Raw genomic sequence first — 21,427 nt, forward strand, 5'->3', positions numbered from 1 at the left:
ATATATAAATAAAATCAGTTTTTTTCTTTTTTTTTAAACAACAGAGCGTACCGTACAAACAATTGTGCTGTAGGCTTTATTATTCATGATGCCCAAGTAAATATTTAATGGGAGAAAATTGTTAGCAATTTTCACTACATATAACCGTCCATGAAAAGTTAGTTTGAACGTACCGTAAGCGCCGTATAATTATGCCATTCGAATTTATGATCACGTTCTCCGCTCAAGCGAACATGACCCATTAATTGGGGACGGCAGCGCTTTCCAACCCTCAAGAGCGCCATGTTTATTTTTGCTTGTATACTACTGTAAAATAAAGTTGCTTAAAATAAGTGGGGTGCGTTGGAACAGCTAACTAAATTCTTATCTCATCTTATTTTACCTTTGACCGTTGAACTGCTTCCGCCAGAAACAGTTGTCCTTTAGGTTAACTTATGGCATTTCCCGTTTCTTCTTTTGATAAAATATGTGCATATTTATAGGCCATTATTCTGCTATATTGCGTATAGTTATAGCGTTGTTGTACTGAGTAGCATATATTTAAACGACTAGGAATGGCTATAACTTAGCGCGATGGGGCTAGTGAGTGGCGGTGAACCGTGATTCCACATGCGTGGTATTGGTTCTGCTCAACACATCTCGAATTATTTCTACTACCTGTACACGCCACCGGGACCGAGCGCACAATTCAAATCTTCAGCGATTGTCTTTTGAATTAGGACATAAATATAGGTCCTTCCAGGCATAAGCCTCTACTCATAAAGCGAACCTAGTCTAGAACAAGCAATCAAAATATTTATAGCCGTGTTTGAAATTACTTGGAAAATATTGCAATATTCTCATTATAGCATTAACTGTAAAGCTCGAGCAAGGAATCTACAATTTTTTCGTATATAGCTCTCGTATAGCGCAGGGATCATTTCGGTGTATTTTGAAGACAGACAAACAGACAGCGACGTACTTCGGCGCAGGTAGTTCATTTTTGACAATTCTCTAAACATTTGAAAAAAAAACGTCTACGTACAACCAAAAGCCTTTCAGGGCAAATTCTCGAACATACTACCGATAGTTATATTCCATAGTTCGAACGTAATAGAAAAAAAAATGAAGATACTGTTCGCACGGCACGCAATACGAAGAATATGTCTTCAAACGACAAGTGAATTGCGGACATATCTCCATACATGGTCGCTAGAAATTTCTTCTAGATGATATCATCCGTATGCGTGACTGCCGCTTTATGTGTAACCCTTCGTGGTAGCTCATGACAAATTGAAACGCCATTAGCGAAATGTGAAACGCTAGTTGCACAAGCAGTACTCGAGGTTCTCTAGTCACAGCTATTCATCGCTTGATGAAGCATAATGAGGTAGCTTTAAGGCCAATTTGAATCCCAAAATGTCTATTTTGAATTCCGTCTGCCGATCATGCGCACGTGTTAAATCACGCATCAAATATATGAACACAATTCGCATTTAATTTTGTCTGCTACCCTAAGAATTTCATCGCTTGTCCTATGTCGCTTTCGGAAGCGTCAAGGGTTTGTTAACAGATGGTTGTTTCACTTAAGGTACTGAGTCATTTGAAAAATAGCTCGTCCATTATTTTGTCGAACTCATACTCATGAGTAAATTATTTAGTATCTCGCTATACTTAAACTTGCAAATGGCGGGGGTTGCAATAATAGCACGAGCATGTCGTTGCGTATCGCTCCGTTGAGAAGAGTGGAGAACCTTTCCTTTGTTAGCAATCTATTAAACGCTATTAAACAGAGCAAATTATTTTTCCATTTATGCTTCTGTGATCGGCAGACTCTCACAGGGAGAGGGGCGATCTGATGAGATGTATTTGACGTTGCTTTTGTCAAATCTTATTAGACCAAAAATTTTATGTCTGTTTCAGGCTTGTTCTGCTCTTCTCTCCGCAGCTCACAAGCAGAGCCCAATATCTCCCTCATTCGCCGCGGTTTCTGTCTAGTTCGAAATCCAGCGATTTCTGACTCTGACATGGTCACGTCACCAATATCCAGCTGGGTGACGTATACAAGTTCACATGAGGAGACAGTACGAAATTCTGTGAATTTGTCGTTTTATCCGTCGGCTTGTCGGCCGAAGTGAAGGACCTTGAAGCTTATGCAAGGAACCAGAGGTCCGAGCTCTAGTTTAGTCTTCGTGTTGGTCGAAGTGTGCCGGTTACGTAGTCGCTAAATAATAGGTCCTTAAATCTAGCCTTGACTACGATAAGACCAGTGCACATACGAACAAAAGTACGTGAAAGCGTAAAGCTAGTTAGACAGGATTCCTGAAGGCATGTCCTACACGAATTGAGTTTATAACATGTTTATCGTCTTAAAGATGGATTTTTATGTCTTTTTCTAAAAACTACATTTGAAGAGTACTGCAGCGCCCTGATTCGTGCAGTTATTCTTGTATTTCGTAGCTGTGTTGTACCTATCAAAATTATAATAAATAACATGTTTTGTATGTAACCGCATGACAGTACAATAGTATCAAATAGACAAGCAAAGTACTTGAAGGCCTCATAAAATTTCCCCACTTATTGCATGCTTACAATTGAATCTTGAAAGGCTCCTTAGACACAAACACCTACACACGATAACAGAACGCATTCGAAAGGTTTATTAGAACCCCACACGAAGTTTGTTTGAAGAGGATATCTACGATATGCTTAAGTAATATGGGTTTAGGAAATAAGTTTTCGTCGTCTTGTTAATTTCTTCCTGTTCCTAATTTTTCGTCGTCAAGCATTATAAACCGCTAGCGAGCTCAATATAATAATAGTGGTAATGATAATAACAATAATTTTTTTTCTATATTTTGAATTTGGTTTGGTTCCAACTATTAGCATTTTTAGGGGGCACTTTTCAAAACCGCCTCTCGGCAGAGGTGTAAAAAGCTGCGAAAAAAACCCAGCTATTCCGCATTAAAAAGAACCTTTATTATTGCTGTAACACAATTATATAGTCCAGCCTTTATGTTTCCTAATGGCTTTTACTCAATAAACACCAATATCTTACACTTCTATATCGAAAACACTTTTTGCTAGCTATTGATGGAAAGCGAACCTTAAACTCAAAACCCTAGTAAAGAGCCTTCATGAAGACAATAACCGATTTCAGAACGCTCGATAGCAAGTTTCGAAGCGTTTGTCAAAATGAAATGTCGATATTAATCTAAAACGAAGTGAGACTGTGAAGACGAGAACGGCGATTGTGAAAACCAGATGTTGAAGACTACACGAGAACATCCTGAAATCTGCGTTGTTTCTTCATTAGTTAAACTAAAATTTTATGAGTCTTACACACTAGTTTACTCTAAGGCCTAAAATAGGCAATTTTTTATTGCTCTAAAAAACTGTATGAGCTACCTCGTTTCACGATATATTAAAAGATCTATAACAATTTTTGGAAATAGAAAATAGAATTTCTGGACATTATGTTTGGCTCATTATGACAATACCAAAAAGTATGCTATTTCTTTCGTGTTGTATAATCTTAAATGAAATGCAATGGGATACCGTAAAAGTGCAGGTCTGCTGGGGTTGGTTAATTTGAAAAGGCGTAGCGCAAATTCGATCTTCCTTTTGCTTCCGGTGCCTGTCCGAGTAGTTTCGAAATAATTTCCTTGGATTTTTTTTTTATTGGACTTTCTTCTACGTGTCTATGGAAAAGCTATCAATCGAAAGTCGGGATAATGTAAATTATATTTTAGTAAGTTTAACTTAAAAGAAGATTTTCTGAAAAAATAGCAGGCGAATATTTGTATGGAGCTTTATTTTAGGACGTATTTCTAGGCACCAATCGAAAGCCCTTATCTAGCTAGATCGAAACTCTACATACATTCCTATACCCAAAATGCCATTTAAAAATCAAAAACTTGATATGGTGTTCTATGTAGAACGTACGTTTTTTTCTTACCGATCAATAAATCTCGATGAACTGAGTAAAAATGCAAAACCCATATCCCTATATATGAAATGGACAACCAGCCTGAAAATGGCGAAAGACTGAATGCAACATCTGCTTTCCCTATGTGGCAGTGAAGTGGAGATCAGTTAAGAGGAAACTTTGAACGATGTTTTAAGCGAATTTCTAATACCTGTCACCTGGAAAATTCAAACGGCTGATATAATAAACATTGCTAAAGCATTTTTCGGAGAGATTTTTTGAAAAGAACATCAGTATATCGAAAGCATTTGTTCTACATAAAGCACCACTTCCTTGACGCCAGACGATAGGCCTTGACGAGCCGAAAAAGCTACCGTAAAAATGCGCTATATTTTTTGTAGTTAAAATGAATGTTTCGGCGTGAAAGGGGCGAAATGTTCAATTGGTCATTTCAGTTTTTCTATGCAACAATAGGATAAAAACGAAATGCTACATTGTTTTAAACGGTCTTTTGAGCAATTTTCTAACGAATGTCTATTAAAAAAAAGTTAACCTACGTCTAATGTGAACTAGACGCGTTCGCATAGGAACAGGTGAAACAAATAGTTAGGTGAGCAGGGCAACAGAAATGGAATACCCGTTAATGCATGCTGTCCTTTAAGCAAGGCCGGATGATATAGCAGTGACTAGCAAACTAGTTAAACTAACGCTGGATAGGCGCGAGACGAAAACCGAAGGTTCATCGAGTGATCCATAAAATTAGTATGATGATCGTGTAACTAAAATTTTTCATACCTTTAGATACTTTAGCATTTCGAAAATTTTATTACTATAAATTATTTCAAACGGTCAACACCGGAAGCTTTACGTACCTATACTATATCGGCTAAGAAACTTCTTTTCCCTTATGCGTTCAGTTTACGCGAGCGTCTTTGTCCCTTTCGTTTAGTAGTTGGCCATGTCACACGCGCTGACGAAGGTACGGTCACCTACATGATAGTGTCCATCTATTTTTGTTACCTATTCTAGAAAGGACTATGGAAACGATTAGAAATACTACGAAATGCACCTAGTGGGCCTCTTTCATTAAGTGGTTAGACAGACAATATGGCTTCTCATTTACGGGCAGATATAGCTTTTTGTCACAGCGAACTCAAGCGTTATAGCGTATAGCCGGGCGTCTTAGAGTACTTACGCCTGCCAGTTGTAAAACTAAATAAGCTGTTATTACACAAAAAAAAACATTTAAATAAATATATGCCTTTGAATTTATTCCTTTAAATACTACAGCTAGACGTCGACTGAACGTGATCAGATCGTGATCAACTAGGAGGCAAAGATACACTTTAGTTCTAAAAAAAAAAAAAGCTCCATCCGAAAATGAAGACGTTGGTAAAACACATTGCAGACTAGTGAAAACACTGGTAGAAAAAACCCTCAGGGAAACAACAAATAACAGTTCATTAGTGCTCTCCCCATTGTAGCACGGAAATGATACCGCTGAGGAACGTATAAAAGATGAGTATATGTTATGACTTCCAACAAAAGAACGGTACGTGGTGTAACTAAGAGGTAATTTGCGCATCTTTTACTGTCATAAAAATATGCCTCGAGCATACCAACATCACAGACGGATCTTTAAGTTGTGGCTGATTCTTAGCCTCTACTTTTTGTGTGCTGAACCACCTCGGATCTACTACAGTGGTCATCCAAAAAAGGTCCCATGGCATAACTGGACTTGTTAAATCCCCCGTCGAAACCTGGTAAAAGTTGATTTATGTTCCATAGTGTAGTTCCTTCTCATCGTTCGTTTATCTCAGTTTTTCTCTAACCAACTTATGAAATGTTATGGAAACAGAATACCATAATAACCGTTTGTCGACATCAAGATTTGAATTAGCGAGGGCTGCATGTTCATAGTCACTGATGTAACGTACGTCTATGATGCTCACCGTAGAATGATCAGGCAAGGGAGTGCAGAGTATATTCGAAATGAGGTGATGCTCACGCTTGCAATGCTTGTTATTATTATGAAGTTTTTTTAGAACGAAATAGGTCAACGTTAGCAGATACTTCACATTCCTAAAGAGCTTCATGGATGCATGGCGTGGGAATCGACAGCACAATGGTTAGTCTAGACCTGAATTGAGGAAAACAGAATCGAGCGATGGTTTCAACTGCTCTAGTCTTCAGGTTGATGTCCGTGTGATTTCGATTGCTTCTATCCCTTAAAGAGGGCTTCTATCCCTCAAATAGGCTATCGATAGCGAAGTTATGCATACCTCAGATACTGCAGATCACAAATGCACAGCGGCCAGGAAACTTTTGGAGCGCTGGTTTTAATATATAAGCAATAAAGGGAGAAGTATACGTAGCATATATCAAATACCGTCGAGCCATTTAAATTTAAACTTGAACGTTTAGAGATTGTACAAGCAAATTATATTTAAGACTGAATTGTTTAGTTTTTGGACGACCATAAATCGTATCGAAAGGCCGGGCCTCCAAGAGAAGCTAACGCAGTGAAGTTGTAAAAGCAGTGCAACCTCGGACAGCATAGACGTCCCCGGGTAGTTAGCTCTTTTAGCTCTATTCTATGCACTGCCCTGCAATGAAAAGCAACAGACCAGACTGCTTTAGTGGAGGTATCCGTTTTCTTCTATCATAGAATAAGCCATCTCATGCCGTGCCTAGTGGAGGATAACGTCATTTCCTACCTTTGGCCGGCTGATTCGGAAACCATATACATACTAGTGAAGAAGCTGGTTAATGACTTTAACGCCCCCCTCTAACAGCCAAACTCACACCGCGTCACGGATCTTCAACAACGCGGGCGAATAGCTACGTAGCTAAGTTTACTTTGATACCGACTTAGAGAGCTCAGTTATTACCAGGGGGTGGGGTAATGTTTCATTATCTACTGTTAGAGGGCGCAAGCATTCGTGCTTACATACTGGTGACGATAGATTTCATGTTGTGTTAATTGTTAAGCGCCAACTTTCCTCGCGACGCCACTCATCTGACAATATATATAGCCGCTCCAGATCGTGATGGCTATCATTTTGCATTTCTAGTATGTCCCTCAAATTATAAGTCTTATACATTCAACAGGACTCGTATAACCCATATGAAGAACAGTGCTTAAAATGATCTTCACACTCACTCTGATACTGACATATTATGACTTTAACTAGTAACAACAAAAGTAAATATAATCTATCGGATACTATCAGCCTGTCAAGCTGAGTGAAAAGAATATAAAGATATACAAGGAAAATATAAAAATTAGTACTGCCCCATGAGCATGCTCAAGGGAAGGTGTAAATTTAGTAGGCACTGCAGTTGGACACTGGTAAATACTCTACGATATTGTGGTAGATGCCTAAAGCGCAGCTCGGTGTTTGAAGCTAAAGAACCTTTATTACGTATTAACCTTTTTATCAAATCCAGTAAACTATTTCATATTTTATATCGTGAGAGTGAAAATTTGTATCTTAATTCGTGCATCTCACCCTTATGTAGATTTCATCAGGTGATTCCTCCACCCCTCGTACATTTTCGGCGATGACTCAGTAAACTATACCGGTACGGCTGAAGTGAGTAACCAATTTCCGTTCCCATTTCTCGCAGCTCTCCAAAACATGTATGTTGTATATCTTAAACATGCTCTTGATCCACATCCTTAATTTCCGCTGCGTTCTTTGCCTTGCCTTTTTCCTTCAGTCGGAGATCCTGCCTTAGTTATCTAATTTTGTGGCAGCTATAAGGTCTGTAAGAAGCTGTGTTCTTAATGTTGTAGACTTGATATACATTTTCTGAAAATATCCATAGGTTTTATCTTTAGTTTTCTTTTTTTTCTCAACTCCACATTCACTCCACTTTCAGAATAGCCACGATAACTTTCTATTGACAAGAGTAAAAGCCAAAAAATTCTCCTAACGCCCATATCTACTACTTTCTTTGTAGTAAGAACCTTTGACCTACCTATACTGATTCAGCTTTAATCCCACTTTTGGTCAATTCGGGTTTTCAAAAGCTACTCCACCGGAGCTCCACACTCCTTTTGGGTAGTGTTTAATGATATTAAAACGCACGTTCTTAAGCAATGTAGCAGTTAGAATCTCCTGTGATTTTGCCAAAGCCTTTTGACTGCCTACGTTATGGAATTATTCTCATACGGCCATTGTCCTGCTTTCAATTCTATGATGATTTCGTAGATACTTTATGAATTATCTAAAAGTTAGATTTGCCTCAGTTACCATTTCGAGAATTCTATTTTTCCTGTGAAGCTTCTCAAAACCATCGGCCAAGATAATGCACCGAGTCCCATTTTGTACTTGCGTACCAAAGCTTCCGTCGAAGACACCCATACGTGATAAAATCTGAGAAATCTCTATTATCTCCACACTGGCCAATTATCAGGATTCCCTTATGCTTAATGTGTACTACTTTCTAAAGTTCTGATTTGTAGTGCCAAAAGAGTAGTGCTTCTTTTTAAGCACTACCGACCTGATTTTCATGGCTGGATATCTTTCGTCATAGCTAATCATTTGTTGCGGTTGACCGATTATGCTTTTAAGTAGGCCTTCATTTTCAGTTTCTTTTGACAACCCTAAGTTAATTGACTTCTTTTTTGATGATCCCTAGGCTGTCTTACCTCAACTCTCTTAGACTTTTTCCTAGGTTCCTAGAACGGCATATACCTAGGAACTAGGTATATGTCTCTATATAGGTCGTACTTCTTATTTTAACCCGCATGGTGGTTTACGGCTAGCCATAGCTCAGCATTAAGCACCTCTGACTCCTGTGAACGATGGCCTAAATGATGCCCTACGAGCCATTTCAAATACATCCGGGGCCCCTTTCCTGTTTCTTTTCAGCCCCCAAGACATCAATCGGCCAATTGTATACCTTCTCGATTGATGCCATTAACCTTCAAGCCCCGTCTTAAATAGCTTCGAAAAAGCTCAAACTATGTACGCTTAATGGATTGGAGCTCTTTCCCTAACTAATTGAAAAACCTTGTAAACCAAAGTATTTAAATCTTAGCTGTCCTATATGCTACTGATTTTTAGCTGTTGACCCTTACAGAATAGCATACAGTATTCTTTCTACATATTTACTATAAAGAGCCTAGTCCTTCATAAACTCAATCATAATGACTTTCGGATCGCTGAGATCACTTTTTTTTATATGAAATACAATAGAGTTCACGATAAAAATTTTCAATTAGTTGATAAGCTACTCTTTACTTCATTTGGAAATTGTGTAAGGAATTTAAATTTGGGCATTTTCTTAATATATAAGCCTTTGCGACTATTGTTTTTGATATGATTATGTAGCCCCAATATGTAAATTGTTGCGTCAGCTACAAATTCTTTGTTGCTAGACGATAGTTTTACGTCCCTCGACTCCATATTATATACGATACGATTTTCCTTTTATCGTTTCTGAAATCTTAAACTTGATTACCTAGGTGTTTTTGGTGTTTACCGGCATTTTACTCTCTTGATTGTAGATGGGGTGCGAAACAAGTTCATTTATGTTTGCTGCTGCTATAGAAACATTTTCTTCGTACATGAATACCTCAATTTTAAGACCCTCTAGACCTCACGGAATGCTCCTCAAAAAATATAATAAGCAAGTCTCGTATTATTTTTCATTAGCCTTATGTTGTTTTTCTATAGGTTGCGCTACTTGCTAAACAGCTTTTGTATACAGGGCAAAAGTCACTCCAAGTGCGATTTACTCCGCCTTATATAGAGATTTGGACCGTAGTTACGTAGGAATTATTGCGTACTACTATCTTTATATTCAGCTGCGGTACCGAAGTATGTTTTGAGTTGGCGGACCTTTCCTGTATATAATCTTAAAGTCGTACTTTTGTAAGATCGAGAGCCCAGTGGGATAATTTTGGGCAAAAGTTGGCCTTCCCTTTCAGGTAATTGAGTGAGATGTCGGTAAGAACCTTGAAGTGTTGCTTACATAAGTACGGTCGGAATTTCTCGATGGGCTATGTCACCACCGAGCACGCGGCCTTTATTTCGTAGCACTTAACCTCGAACGACAGCTAGCATAAGCAATAACTTGCTTGCGCCCACTTTGTGCCTGAGCCTTTAGAAGTCAGTGTCCCTACCTTGGTCCGCTGACGTCCGTTTGCAATTTAGTTTCCAGATCCTGACAAAAGCGAGTTCCAGAGCCGAAAAAAGCCGAAAAAAAAAGCCGATAGATTCTGTAGAGGTCGGTGTTCCAAACGAAGTTCTTAGCTTTAATCACGGCATGCAGCGGATTTGCGATCGGCGTAAAGGCTCCTACGCCCCGCCAGTAGTAGGAGGTTACGTCCAAGGAACCTTTTAACTTCCAGAACAGGACTTCTGCCATCTGACCTTTCTCTGTATTTAAAAAATCTAATGGCTATGATCTTGTGGCCTAGATACGCCATCTCCTTAGCATTTTTTTGTTTTTAGCCGCAAGCCGGCGGAGTCGATTGCCCCGAATTTTTTACACGTGGGACATGTGGGTGTCAAAGCCAATTGAGTGGACTATGATGCCATCGAGCGCCTAAGAATTTTATCGATTAGTTCTAAAACGTCGCGGGCGCGTTGGTGAAACTAAATGGCATCCGCTTGAACTGGTTAAGCCCGCGGCATGCAGAGTGCTGTTTCCTTTTTGTTGCCTGAGTGCTTTCTTATCTATTAGTGTCTGCTGCTCAGGTTTGGTACTGAAGTAGCAAGTACTGGCATGGGTATCGATAGCGTTGTCGATGCGGGACGTCTCCCCACATCGTCTGTGGTAGTCCACGCAGAAATATATCATACCGTCTGTTTTCTTCATCAGCACTATTGGAGATGATCACAGACTGGATGATGCCGTTGCGCAGCATATTTTGAACCTCGATATCTATAACCGGCCTCTTCCCGGGTGCAATTTCTCGCGGTTAGGAATCAATAGCCAGTCCGGATCGTGTACTGAACAAGATCGGTATGAGTGAGTTTCTCTCACATCCTGAAGAGATGGCCATATCGTATTGGCCCATGAATAGCCTTAATAGACGATGGCGATGCTTTGCTGTCAACCTTGCACCTAGCGTCAGAGAAACACTGTCTTCAAGAGAACAGCAGAGATCCCGTTCTTTGGAGTCACCTCTGTAAATCTTGTCAGGCTCACTATATCTACCCAGAGCAGTGTAATCTCTGAGTCTTATGGGTAATTTTTTAAGTTCATGAGCAATACCTGTTACTGGCCTTACACATCCGTGCTAATAAGACTACATATACACTTTGGAAAACGGCTGAAAACCTCGCCCACCTGCAGTATAAAGTAGTTTTTACTGCAACACATGTTGCTAGTGGTATAATGAATCCATCAATAATGGCTGTGCAATAGTGATTACAAGGCGGGTAATTGTTTTTCTTCATAAACTGAAACCGCGTCGTAAAAAATGGCTTGCCTAGGACCAGATCTTTCAGGAGGCTGTTGACGACAAACGATTCCTCTAACCCGTCGTCGTTCACGACGTTTACAACTCTAGAACCGTCAACGGCGCGCTGGGTATCATCGTACAAGCACAGGGCATCAATAGCCGTGCGATGTTTGACAACTGTCGCTTATCCGCCAATTGTGGGGAATTTATGCTTTTGTCTATCCTTATATACAGTGTTGCAGCCCGCAGGGGAGCTTAGCCTCGAGCACAAAGGAGTCATCGACGGCCCCTTTTATGCAACCGTGACAAGAAATTGCCCGATCGGACAGCAACCCAGGCAACCGAATGTCGTTGACGCTAGTTGTTAGCGCAATGTATCGTTAGAACAATACAATACTACCGAGATACGCACCGCATTGCGTACAAGCTTGATCGTAGTTCAGAGTTTATTACGAATAACTATTTATATTAGAAGCAGAGATAACCACGATAGTTATATAAGTTTCAGTGCTGTCAAAATGGTCTTCGAGAACATTATACTTACTGTCAGTGCTTCTCCGTATTACGTTCCACATAGATAGGCGCTTTGCTATTCAGACCCTGGCTTTACGTTGCGCAGCAAAACTTGATATGGACCTGTGACAGACATATCATAACCTTTTCCCTGCCTAACTTGGCAGTAAATGATTATAGAGCTTCATATTTTCTAGCTATAATCACAGTTCTCTCTAGGAACAGTATTTAGCCTTCAGATTTGTTTAAGAATTAACTTTTTCGAGGAACTATCTGTCTTCCATTAAAACTTAATTGATTATTTATGTATACGTTTGGGCTACAGGAGTATCTTTAGCAAATATACTCATACTATGTGCTGCTCTCTCGTAGCACCGGTTATTCCTAACGGTATCATAGGGCAAATTATGGCTCGTAGTGCCCCAATATATATATATAAATATATACATATATATTAACACTTCCTATTAACAGTTGAGGTTGAACAATTTTTGAACTAGCGCCGCTGGCACACAAAATTTGGCCGGTAAATTCTTTAGTCGTGTAGAGGCTTATATTTTGAAGGCTGTAGCGCTACGGAAATTCTTTGAAAATTGGCAGACATTAGTCTAGGACATCTCTCAAACAAAAACAACGCGTCGATAATGCAGACATTTCAAAAACGGACATTGAAGCGCTGGAGACCAGCGAGGAGCTGATCAGACGTCGGCACCGTATGGTACGAACGCGTTGCTTTTTACGGAAATAGAATTTGGGGTCTAAAGCCCCTGTCGGCCAAAACTGGCTTTTTACATGTGACGTGCTACGAAATCATAACCTAAATATCGAAAACGTAAAAACTCAGTAACAAGTGGGCTTTTTGTGAATTATGTCCGTACCAGTCGGAAACGCGTGTGGTTCACATGCAATTCTCGGAACTTTAGCCAACGAAAAGTCGTGCGTGGCATACGGTCACGATAGACGAGATATGGTTCAACCTCTATCGCTAGCTAGAGAGAAACCACACAAAAGAATGACGATACCCTAGAAAGAACTCGAATTCAATCGCAGTATAGAGTAGTTTCGAATTTAAATTGATACGAGTACTCGCAGTAGACATCAGAGGCTCTGTTACTATGAAGTACTTGCCGTGAATGGAACAATGAATGCAGCCGGCTATCTCTAATCCTTCAAGAGACTCATGGACCGTTGGCACGACAATCGAAACACGATCTGGTTATTTGATGATAATGCTAGTAAACCTTACCGCCGTACCTCAATTACTTCTTAGATTTAATAAAGAAATATCTAACGCTGGCTTCGTTATGCTCATTCGCTCTATCTGCGTCCGTGTAGTCACGAAGCTTTTTATGCCCTGAAAAGGGCAACTGGTAGGCAAGCATATCCCACTATGGATTTACTTGTGGAAATTAGAGATATAGAAATTACACATAAGAACGGAAATGATAATTATATGGTTGTTTAAAAGTTGCTAGAGCGCTGGAACTAGTGTCTAAAAATAATGGGGGACATTCTTTACATATTAACAAATGCGGCATATATATATATATGGAGAATACATTTAACACCAGTACATTGCCATATACCTCTGAAACATATAAAGAATAATCCCAATGAGCAGATGGTATAGAAGAAATATTGTGCACTATCCTACCTAGATAGCATAGCTCCTAGTTCTGACTTGATTAGCCGATAATCTTCAATGAACGACCAAGCCACCTTCGTTGCGATTGTTAGTTCCTGTAACGGCATTGGCTCGTAACGTGGTTCTTTGAGCTGACAAAAGGGTGACTGAGCCGCAGAGGACTCGCGTCGTCGAAGGAGCCTCGACAGGCGAGGAAAATAGACGTGTGCCGTTCGGAAAGCAAGATAGCGTCCGACATTAGTACATGTGGACTCTAATAAGAAAAATTGCCTGGGGCAAAACACGAGATGGGCGACGATGCAAGATTGCCGGGACCAGTGGAGGGCTGTGGAGAAAGCGATGCCCGTTTGTTACATAGATTGACGAGCAGCAGCAACGTCGGCCCAGCTTTGCATCGATAATCATCTCGGTTGATTTGCATTTTTACCTGATTGGATGAAGAGAAAAAAAGAACTATCACGTATAAGCATACGAGAGAACGCACACCATGTTCGAACAACCACTTATGAATCTAAAGTAACCGTATGGCGCGTAATTGTTTGCCCTGTAGAGGCGCGATGGAAGTTTTTCTGTAGCCAAAACTGGATGAATTTCAATTTGCCAATACTTGCCACCACGCATTTGAAATGTTAAACTACTGAAGGAGCAGCTCGACTGCTTATTCATTTGCAACTTGGTGCAGCTAGATCTTCCTGTGGCATTTTGAAAAGTAATCTTAAAGCCGCATTCCGCACAACTGGGCCCTGCATTAGACTTTATCAGTTACTTTTATCGAGAATTGTTTCGTTTAAAGCTTTTATCTCTGAAGCTTTAAAGCCGAATATCCTCTAGGTCGGCGGTGACACACCATTGCCGTGGCCCACTACATGCACAGCGAAATTCGCTTTTCAACACCATCCTGTCACAAACCTGATGCGCGGCTTCTATGATGTATGAAAGTGCTTGTCCGCGAGACATACAAGGACATATTTCTAGAGCGAAGGTGACCGGCGCAGAAGGCTTCAGGGATAGGTTTCTTCTGACAAAATTGAGTATGGAATATTACCTAGGTATCAAATGGGTAGACTTTTGGGCTACAACTCTAGCAACTTTTCGTGTTGCACGAGTTTAAAGTCAAGTGGCGTCTTATCTAAGGCCTAGCTGAACGGTACTGTTTGCTGCGAAAGAGACCGCTAAAATCATTCAGGAGGCAGAGGGACCAGGCCCTTTCAGCAGACGCGTGAAATTTCACTCCTTTCCACCACCGTGTTCACCTGTTGGTAAACTATGGCGCTCCTTACATGGCGAATATTGAAACGCGCTAGATATTGTCCTCCCCGAAACCAGTCTATGTTATCCGTTACGACTACGTTTCGAGTCCTGTATAGTTCCTAAAGGGCGGACAGGGCTCTTAGCATAACCTGGCTTATAACTTTTAGGGTCAAAAAAATATGAGCAAAACGGATGCAGAAGTCTATTCATTAGCGCGAACAAAAGCGCCTTCCCTGGCATGCATAGCGGCCCCATACTAATAAAATAAAAACCCATTGGCGGTTTGCAGGTGCTTAAAACAGACGCCGCTCATGTTTCGGCTTTGACGTCTGACAAATGCTGCCACTGCGATCGTACACTCAAGTTTAAAAGCCCTGCTACTGGAAGGAACGGGGTACGAGCCGGCGGACGGTCTTTGTTAAGCAAGAATGGCCCGGCTAGTAAAAACGTAGTATCGTCAGCTCAGCCAACTGCGGAAATACTGGCCGAAAACCCTGTAATCCAAAATGATACTGTGTGATTTCCTGTAGCAGAAATCCACCGAGCCTTTCAACCCTCGACGACAAAATGGCTTGACCATTTTTGTTGAATATGAACCATGACTCAGTGTGGACTCGCCAGCTAATGCAACGCAAGCGATCCAGGGCAATATCGTCACTTATGAACCTTTATCGCTCTTTTCCGGGGTGTCGCTAGTTTGATGGCTTTGGGGGAATCAACTACCCTTTCTTAGTTGTCACGGTAAAAGAACGACTTAACACATACCAATGCACCTTGTTTATTATTCACAACAAAAGGCTTGGTATTCGACGATCATATAGGGCGGTCCTCTGGCGTATAACGCTGGGCAGTATAAGTTTAGGGCACTATACGAGAGCGAACTGACACACGAAGCAAAGTTCGCATAAGGATAGACTTCGGCCTTTGGTTCTTCTACTGAATAGAAACATACTACCGTAGTAAACGAAAGTTAGATCGTTCCCGAGAGTTTACAAAACTCCTTTTCGTGATTTCTTCGAGGAAAATATTCGTTTAATTTCTATTTAAAGGCTGCTGTCAGCTCTAGTTAAAACCTTTAGATTATAATATATTAAAGTCGAACTTTGGTTGGAGGTTGAGAGCAAATGCATTGTGCAGACCAGACATCACCAAATTGTGCTTTGTCTGGTACTGTGGGACCCTCATCCACTAAACCCTGGACCTGTTCATCAGGGATATATTTGATATTACTTCGAAAGGTAGATACGACCTCTGCTTGCTATAGCCACTGTCGGTATGGCTCGCTAGGATACACTCTTTATCAAATACCGCTGCGGCCTAAGCTGCCTCTCAGGGAACATAGCGGCAAGACGGCGCCGCCGATATTATACACCTTTATTTGTTTTGATACGTTACTTAGCAACCCCTCTATTATTAAGGATAGCATCAACACCAATCTGGGAATAACAGCAAACCGGGAAGCAGTGGACAAAAGGTAGACATTGTGCTCACTTCTAACGCGGAAGCAATCGCGGAACTGACGTCGGAGAACGAATTACTAGTCTAGCGGCATGATCATAACACCGACTGGCAAACGGCACCGGCAACTCTGCCCGAAGAAAACAATTCTGAAGACGTACGGTACACGTCTAGCAACATCTCGGTAAACGGACACGGCAGAACAACCACTAGTGCCGATCGATCCTAGGATTCTAAGCGTGGGCCATTACGTTATGCTTGTTAGTATACATTAAGTTGGCACGCGGTCGATGGGTCGTGACATTCCACTGACTAAGAAAGGACAGTTACGATAAATACTACCCCACACTACAATATAAGGGTAAGCCTGACGCTAAACGGCGGCCGTAGCGAATCGGTGTTTATTTTGAAAGCGCCTAAAGGCGACGGAAGCGACAGCGGCTCCCGGGATAGAGACCTTGACAAATCGACATCAGAAATAAACAAAATAAGAGCGACGATTGCTCACTCTACAATTAGTCTGGTCGACTCTCTTATACGATATCGATGTTGGCTACCTGCTAAAATGCGTCAGGCCCGAATCTCGTATGTGCCATCAGGTGTCCTGATTTTTCATTTTGAACTCAAGGATAATTATGTGAAATAAAATTAGAACATTGTGAAGTGTAAAGATTTAAAATAAAAATTAAAAAATCTGCATTATCAAGGTATTGTTAAATGTAAGTCAATTTGTAATTATACGAATTTGCAAAATATGTCACTCTGACCAGTCCCAATAGTATAAAGGCGGGTATTATCTAGTGTCAAAAGGCTATTCGTTGTGAAAGACAAGATCTTAAATATTAACACGTGTACATCTAGCCCACACAGACCAATAAATCTATATATTCATAAGAGATATCATGAGAGAGAATGTCGCCTCAAATTTACAATCTTACATAGTGTATCCGATGTTTGCATTTACATTCAAACACAATTGTACACTCGTGTTCCACTAAACACGGTGTTCTCCTATCTTATTTAGCATTTTACCTATAGTTATATATCTTCAGTTCCCCCTGAACGCGCTCAATAGGCCCGCATGTACCCATTGAGCACCGGTCAAACACCTTCCATTTTGGATTTAGCCGATATGATCTTCATTTCTACCCGAATGGTTGTTTTTTGACCATCTATTTTATCTATACTATCGTATTATTAATATATTCTTGTTTTTGAGTCTAATAAAGCTAAAACTCTAGTTACAACTGCGATTTTTGCTCATCCTCAGCTCTCTGTTTTTACTCTGTAACTTTTATTTTTTTTCCCGGTTCTCCCCGCCTTCGACTACGAGACTATGAAATCGCCAGGTTAGACGATAATCCCTTCCATTAGAATAGTGTACCCACTTGTGCAGCGGTAAATAGTATTCACGAAGATTCATATGACGGAAAACGAGATGTTTTTTTCGATTTCGTTTGCAGTTTCTATACAAAAAGACTAAAGTCCACGTTCCATATAGACTGACGCCTTTTTGCACCGAAAGTACAATTTTTAATAAAAACGTTTACGTAAATTTTGCCAAAACAGCTTCTTAGATTATCAAGAGCACTAAGACAAATCAAAAATATACATAACCTAAAAAGTGAAATGAGGCCACCTCTGGTATATATACCCAATACTACCTTTATGTACACCTTCAGAAGAAGCACGAAATGAAGTGTGGCCGTGGCTAGATTCAAGCCTAAATTAGCCCTGTGTTTTTCCTGTCGTAGGCAAATAGGTTACCACTGCCGTAAGAGTATCTGTTATAGCATTTCATACGGAAATTCATTATGACCATTGTCTAAGAACGTAATGTCTGCTTTATTGATTGTCTTCTTACACAAGTTAAATAGAAAACCAGATATTTATAGCTCTTTATCTCACAGGAGCATATCTTGAAGTGGGCTTAAGCGTGGGAAAGTTCCTTTCAGTACATGCCGTTGTCAGCAAAACTACAATCTTTGGAAATTCACTAATTGTTCTAGCTGAAAATATAATAACCAGCGTCATGGAGAGTATTGCCCGCAAGCCATACACCAATAAGAAGAAAAATGCTCGATCGGTGATTTCAATTAACAACGCTATTTCCGTTGCCAATGGCACAAAGCTCAAGTGCATTCGGCTTCTCGAGTATGCGAACGTATTCACAGATACAGCTATAGGCATAATGTCTCAGGTGCAGACGACACATAGAGGCACAAGTTGCTCAACGTCAATGACCGGCTCGATCAGAGTGCCAGCGCTTATATCTAGCTGGGTCTATTTGCTGATTATCGCCACCATCATCATCATCACATGGTGCCAAACCTGTGTCGACCTTCCATCTTCTGTGGCTTCTGTTCCTGTCCAGCACCCTCCGGCTGAAGCGCCGCTGTTAAACCGTTAAACGATGGTCCTTTAGCTCAACAACTCCGCTCTTTGTTTCGATTAACAATGCATAATTTTCCAGTCACTAAAAGCTAATAGTTTCTCATGCAAACGGATTGGTTTTGGTGGAAATGGATGCCTTAGTGCCTTTGCGGATGGACAACTCGGTTTTCTTTCACAGAGCTCTCAATCTTTAATAGAGTGACAGTTGCTTTTAAAACACCCGGCAAAAATTACAGAAACCTAGCTGTTGGTGCCGAAAGCAAATTCTTCATTTATATTCATAGTTATAATCTTATATCTTATATATAATAATAATAATATATCACACTTTCTTGACGGTGGAATTGGTCTATGAACCGATCCTTGAGAAGAGCCGTCGGATATGAGGGCATCCTACGCTAGTTCCACAACAACTAAAATGAGAGAATTTCGTTAAGTGAGGCATTCCAAATTAACTTGATGTTTCATGGATAGCTTCAACATAGTTTTTTTTTTTTGTTTCAATATCTCCGAAAAGCGTATTACGGATATGTGTTAATAAACGTTATGCACACTGTTGAAGCCTATTACCTAATACCGAAATCGTAATTGACATTCAAATATTGATACTTTAGTAAACGTCCGACTAATGGGTGGGTCCAACTCTTTGTTCTAAATATAAAACGAGTCCTAATCGATATTGTGCAATATTACTTCTAGAAAGTCTTCTCGACTTCTATAATCTGAGAATTAACAAGCTGAAACAGGCCTGAACAGTGGTGCTTCAAAAGATTCTGGGGAAATTTGGTCTATGGTCTGCCTCTGACTCGAAAATGACGATTTTCGTAGGCTCAATAATATCTTCGGTCATAGATATGTTGGCAAGCAACGATTGCAGGGAGTATGTGCCATACGTCGGATTGTAAAGGTCGCTTAGTGAAGGCAAAATTACTAAAATGACATGTTCCTGACATGTCAAGGAAGAAATCACACCCCTTTTTTTACGGAGAAGCACCAACTAGGAACCACTAAGTCAGTAGTTCCCAAGCTTCAAGAAGTGGCCGCTACGACCCTCCCATACATGGATAACCCTGGTGTGAAGAATGTGCTTCTGATTATTATGTTCAAGAAATACGTGATTCCAAACAAAGGCCCACCCGCTTGATCATGGTAGAGCACCGAATCTTCCAGGACGAAGCACATTTCACTTCAAGCGAAGGAACAAAACAAATTTCAGTTGTACTTCGGCCCACTCGTTGCGAAGGGAAGAACAATCAATGAAGATTGCCTTAGACGTGCGAAGTTGAAGCTCGAAGAGAAACAAGAATTTCTAGAAGCAACTAGTCGGTGCGCTAAGGGATATTTTTCCAAAAATAATTCATAATAATTGAAGACTAATAAAGGAAAAAATTGAAATTCAACAAACAATCGTTTCGGGGACAATTTAATCCTGTCTCTTCCTCATCAGTTCTCACTCAGTTATTTCCATAAATCAAGTGACAACACTATTTCTTGAAAATGTTTCTTTACGCCGACGATATCGTAATGCTCTGCAAGGGGAGATTCCATCTACAACAAGTATTAGGGACCCTGTACAAAAATTCTGGAGGATCAGGGCCTTCGAATAAATAAAACGGGGAACAACGTGATAACGTATAAAAGAGCAACCCCTGATTCGTTTTATCTGAATGAGGCAAGTCTGAAACAACGTAACCCTTTTACATATCTTGGCTTAATCTTAAAAATATCTGATATTTAATAACACATGTTGAGGAAAGAGTAGAGGAAGTCGTGCCGCAACACTCTCTATCGAGAATCGTTAAAAGCTATTTGCGAACACTACAGTCAAACCGTTCAATTTGACAGTGCCACCGACTGATATTTAATATACAAATAATCTAACAATGATAGACCTGTGTGTGAGTCTTAACGTCTCAGCCCGGAACCGCCTAGATGTATATGCTGGCTGATATTTCATTGCTTGTCTGAACACCTGCATATAATTACCTGGTCTTCGAGACATACCGCACCGTAGAAGCTGTGCTTCTTAATATAGTTCTCTTAATATAAAATAGTAAAATAGATTCTCCAGTTCTCATTGCGAGCAACGAAATCAAAATAAAAAATAGCTCGTTAGGTTAAATATCTCTATTTTGTTTTAGGTATATGAAATGCTTTTCGCAATGTTAACACTTATTTTATAAATATCATATGTATTTTGTATTTTATCTATGTGTCGACTAGCTATGTGACAGTAAACATAATCCATATTTCTAAAAAGCATCCTCTAGATATAATTAATTTTAATAATTAATAATTAAAAAACCTAGCGGAATAGCGCAACCTAATATTTTTTTCTGTGTAATTACAGACGAGCTCCACAGTTGGATGTGTTGGATAGCTGGGAATATGTAAACGGCAGTGATAATACAGTCTGTGGGTGTATCGCGCAGAAAAAACATTCCGTGAAACAGAAGAAAATAAGGAGTTGAAAAAGTGCCGTATTGAACTGCTAGACGCTTTTGTCGAAGAAATGGATGAAAAGACGTATGTTATTATTGGTAGTGGTCAAATGATCCCTGACTTTAAACGATGCGGAGGTTGCATGTGTTCAACTTTTGGGAATCAACGCCTTGAAAAAATGCCCACGCTCTCCGGATATCTTTTCTGTGAAAATAGGTTTTTAGAATTACGATTTCTGGATAGCATCAAGGATTCGCCACGCTAAGTAAGGTAGCTGGAGTGTGTCTCGCTCGACTTATCTGGATTTCCTCCAACAAACCTATGATGCGGCATAGTAATCAGCCAAACAGTTCTTGTTGCAGCTAAATAATACATTTTCTTTTAACCCAATTTG

At 40.2% G+C, this 21,427-nt stretch overlaps 2 long non-coding RNA genes across 2 annotated transcripts in view; one reads left to right on the forward strand and one right to left on the reverse strand.

The window, feature by feature from the left end:
- Window positions 1-5,159: 5,159 nt before the first annotated feature.
- The window catches only part of LOC111272037 (uncharacterized), a 57,896-nt gene continuing 41,628 nt past the window's right edge, over window positions 5,160-21,427 (reverse strand). Inside the window, exons 3-4 of the long non-coding RNA XR_002687280.2 lie at window positions 7,420-7,722; window positions 5,160-6,513 (exon numbers count right to left, since the gene is read on the reverse strand). This is a non-coding gene — a long non-coding RNA (uncharacterized LOC111272037). The remainder of the gene's footprint in view (window positions 6,514-7,419; window positions 7,723-21,427) is intronic.
- On the forward strand, window positions 5,570-21,418 carry LOC147751906 (uncharacterized). Its single transcript, XR_015315588.1, has 2 exons — window positions 5,570-5,670; window positions 20,942-21,418. It is a non-coding gene; the product is annotated as an uncharacterized LOC147751906 (long non-coding RNA).

The sequence above is a fragment of the Varroa jacobsoni genome, unplaced genomic scaffold (assembly GCF_002532875.2).
Source record: "Varroa jacobsoni isolate VJ856 unplaced genomic scaffold, vjacob_1.0 contig01470, whole genome shotgun sequence".
Classification (NCBI taxonomy): domain Eukaryota; kingdom Metazoa; phylum Arthropoda; class Arachnida; order Mesostigmata; family Varroidae; genus Varroa; species Varroa jacobsoni.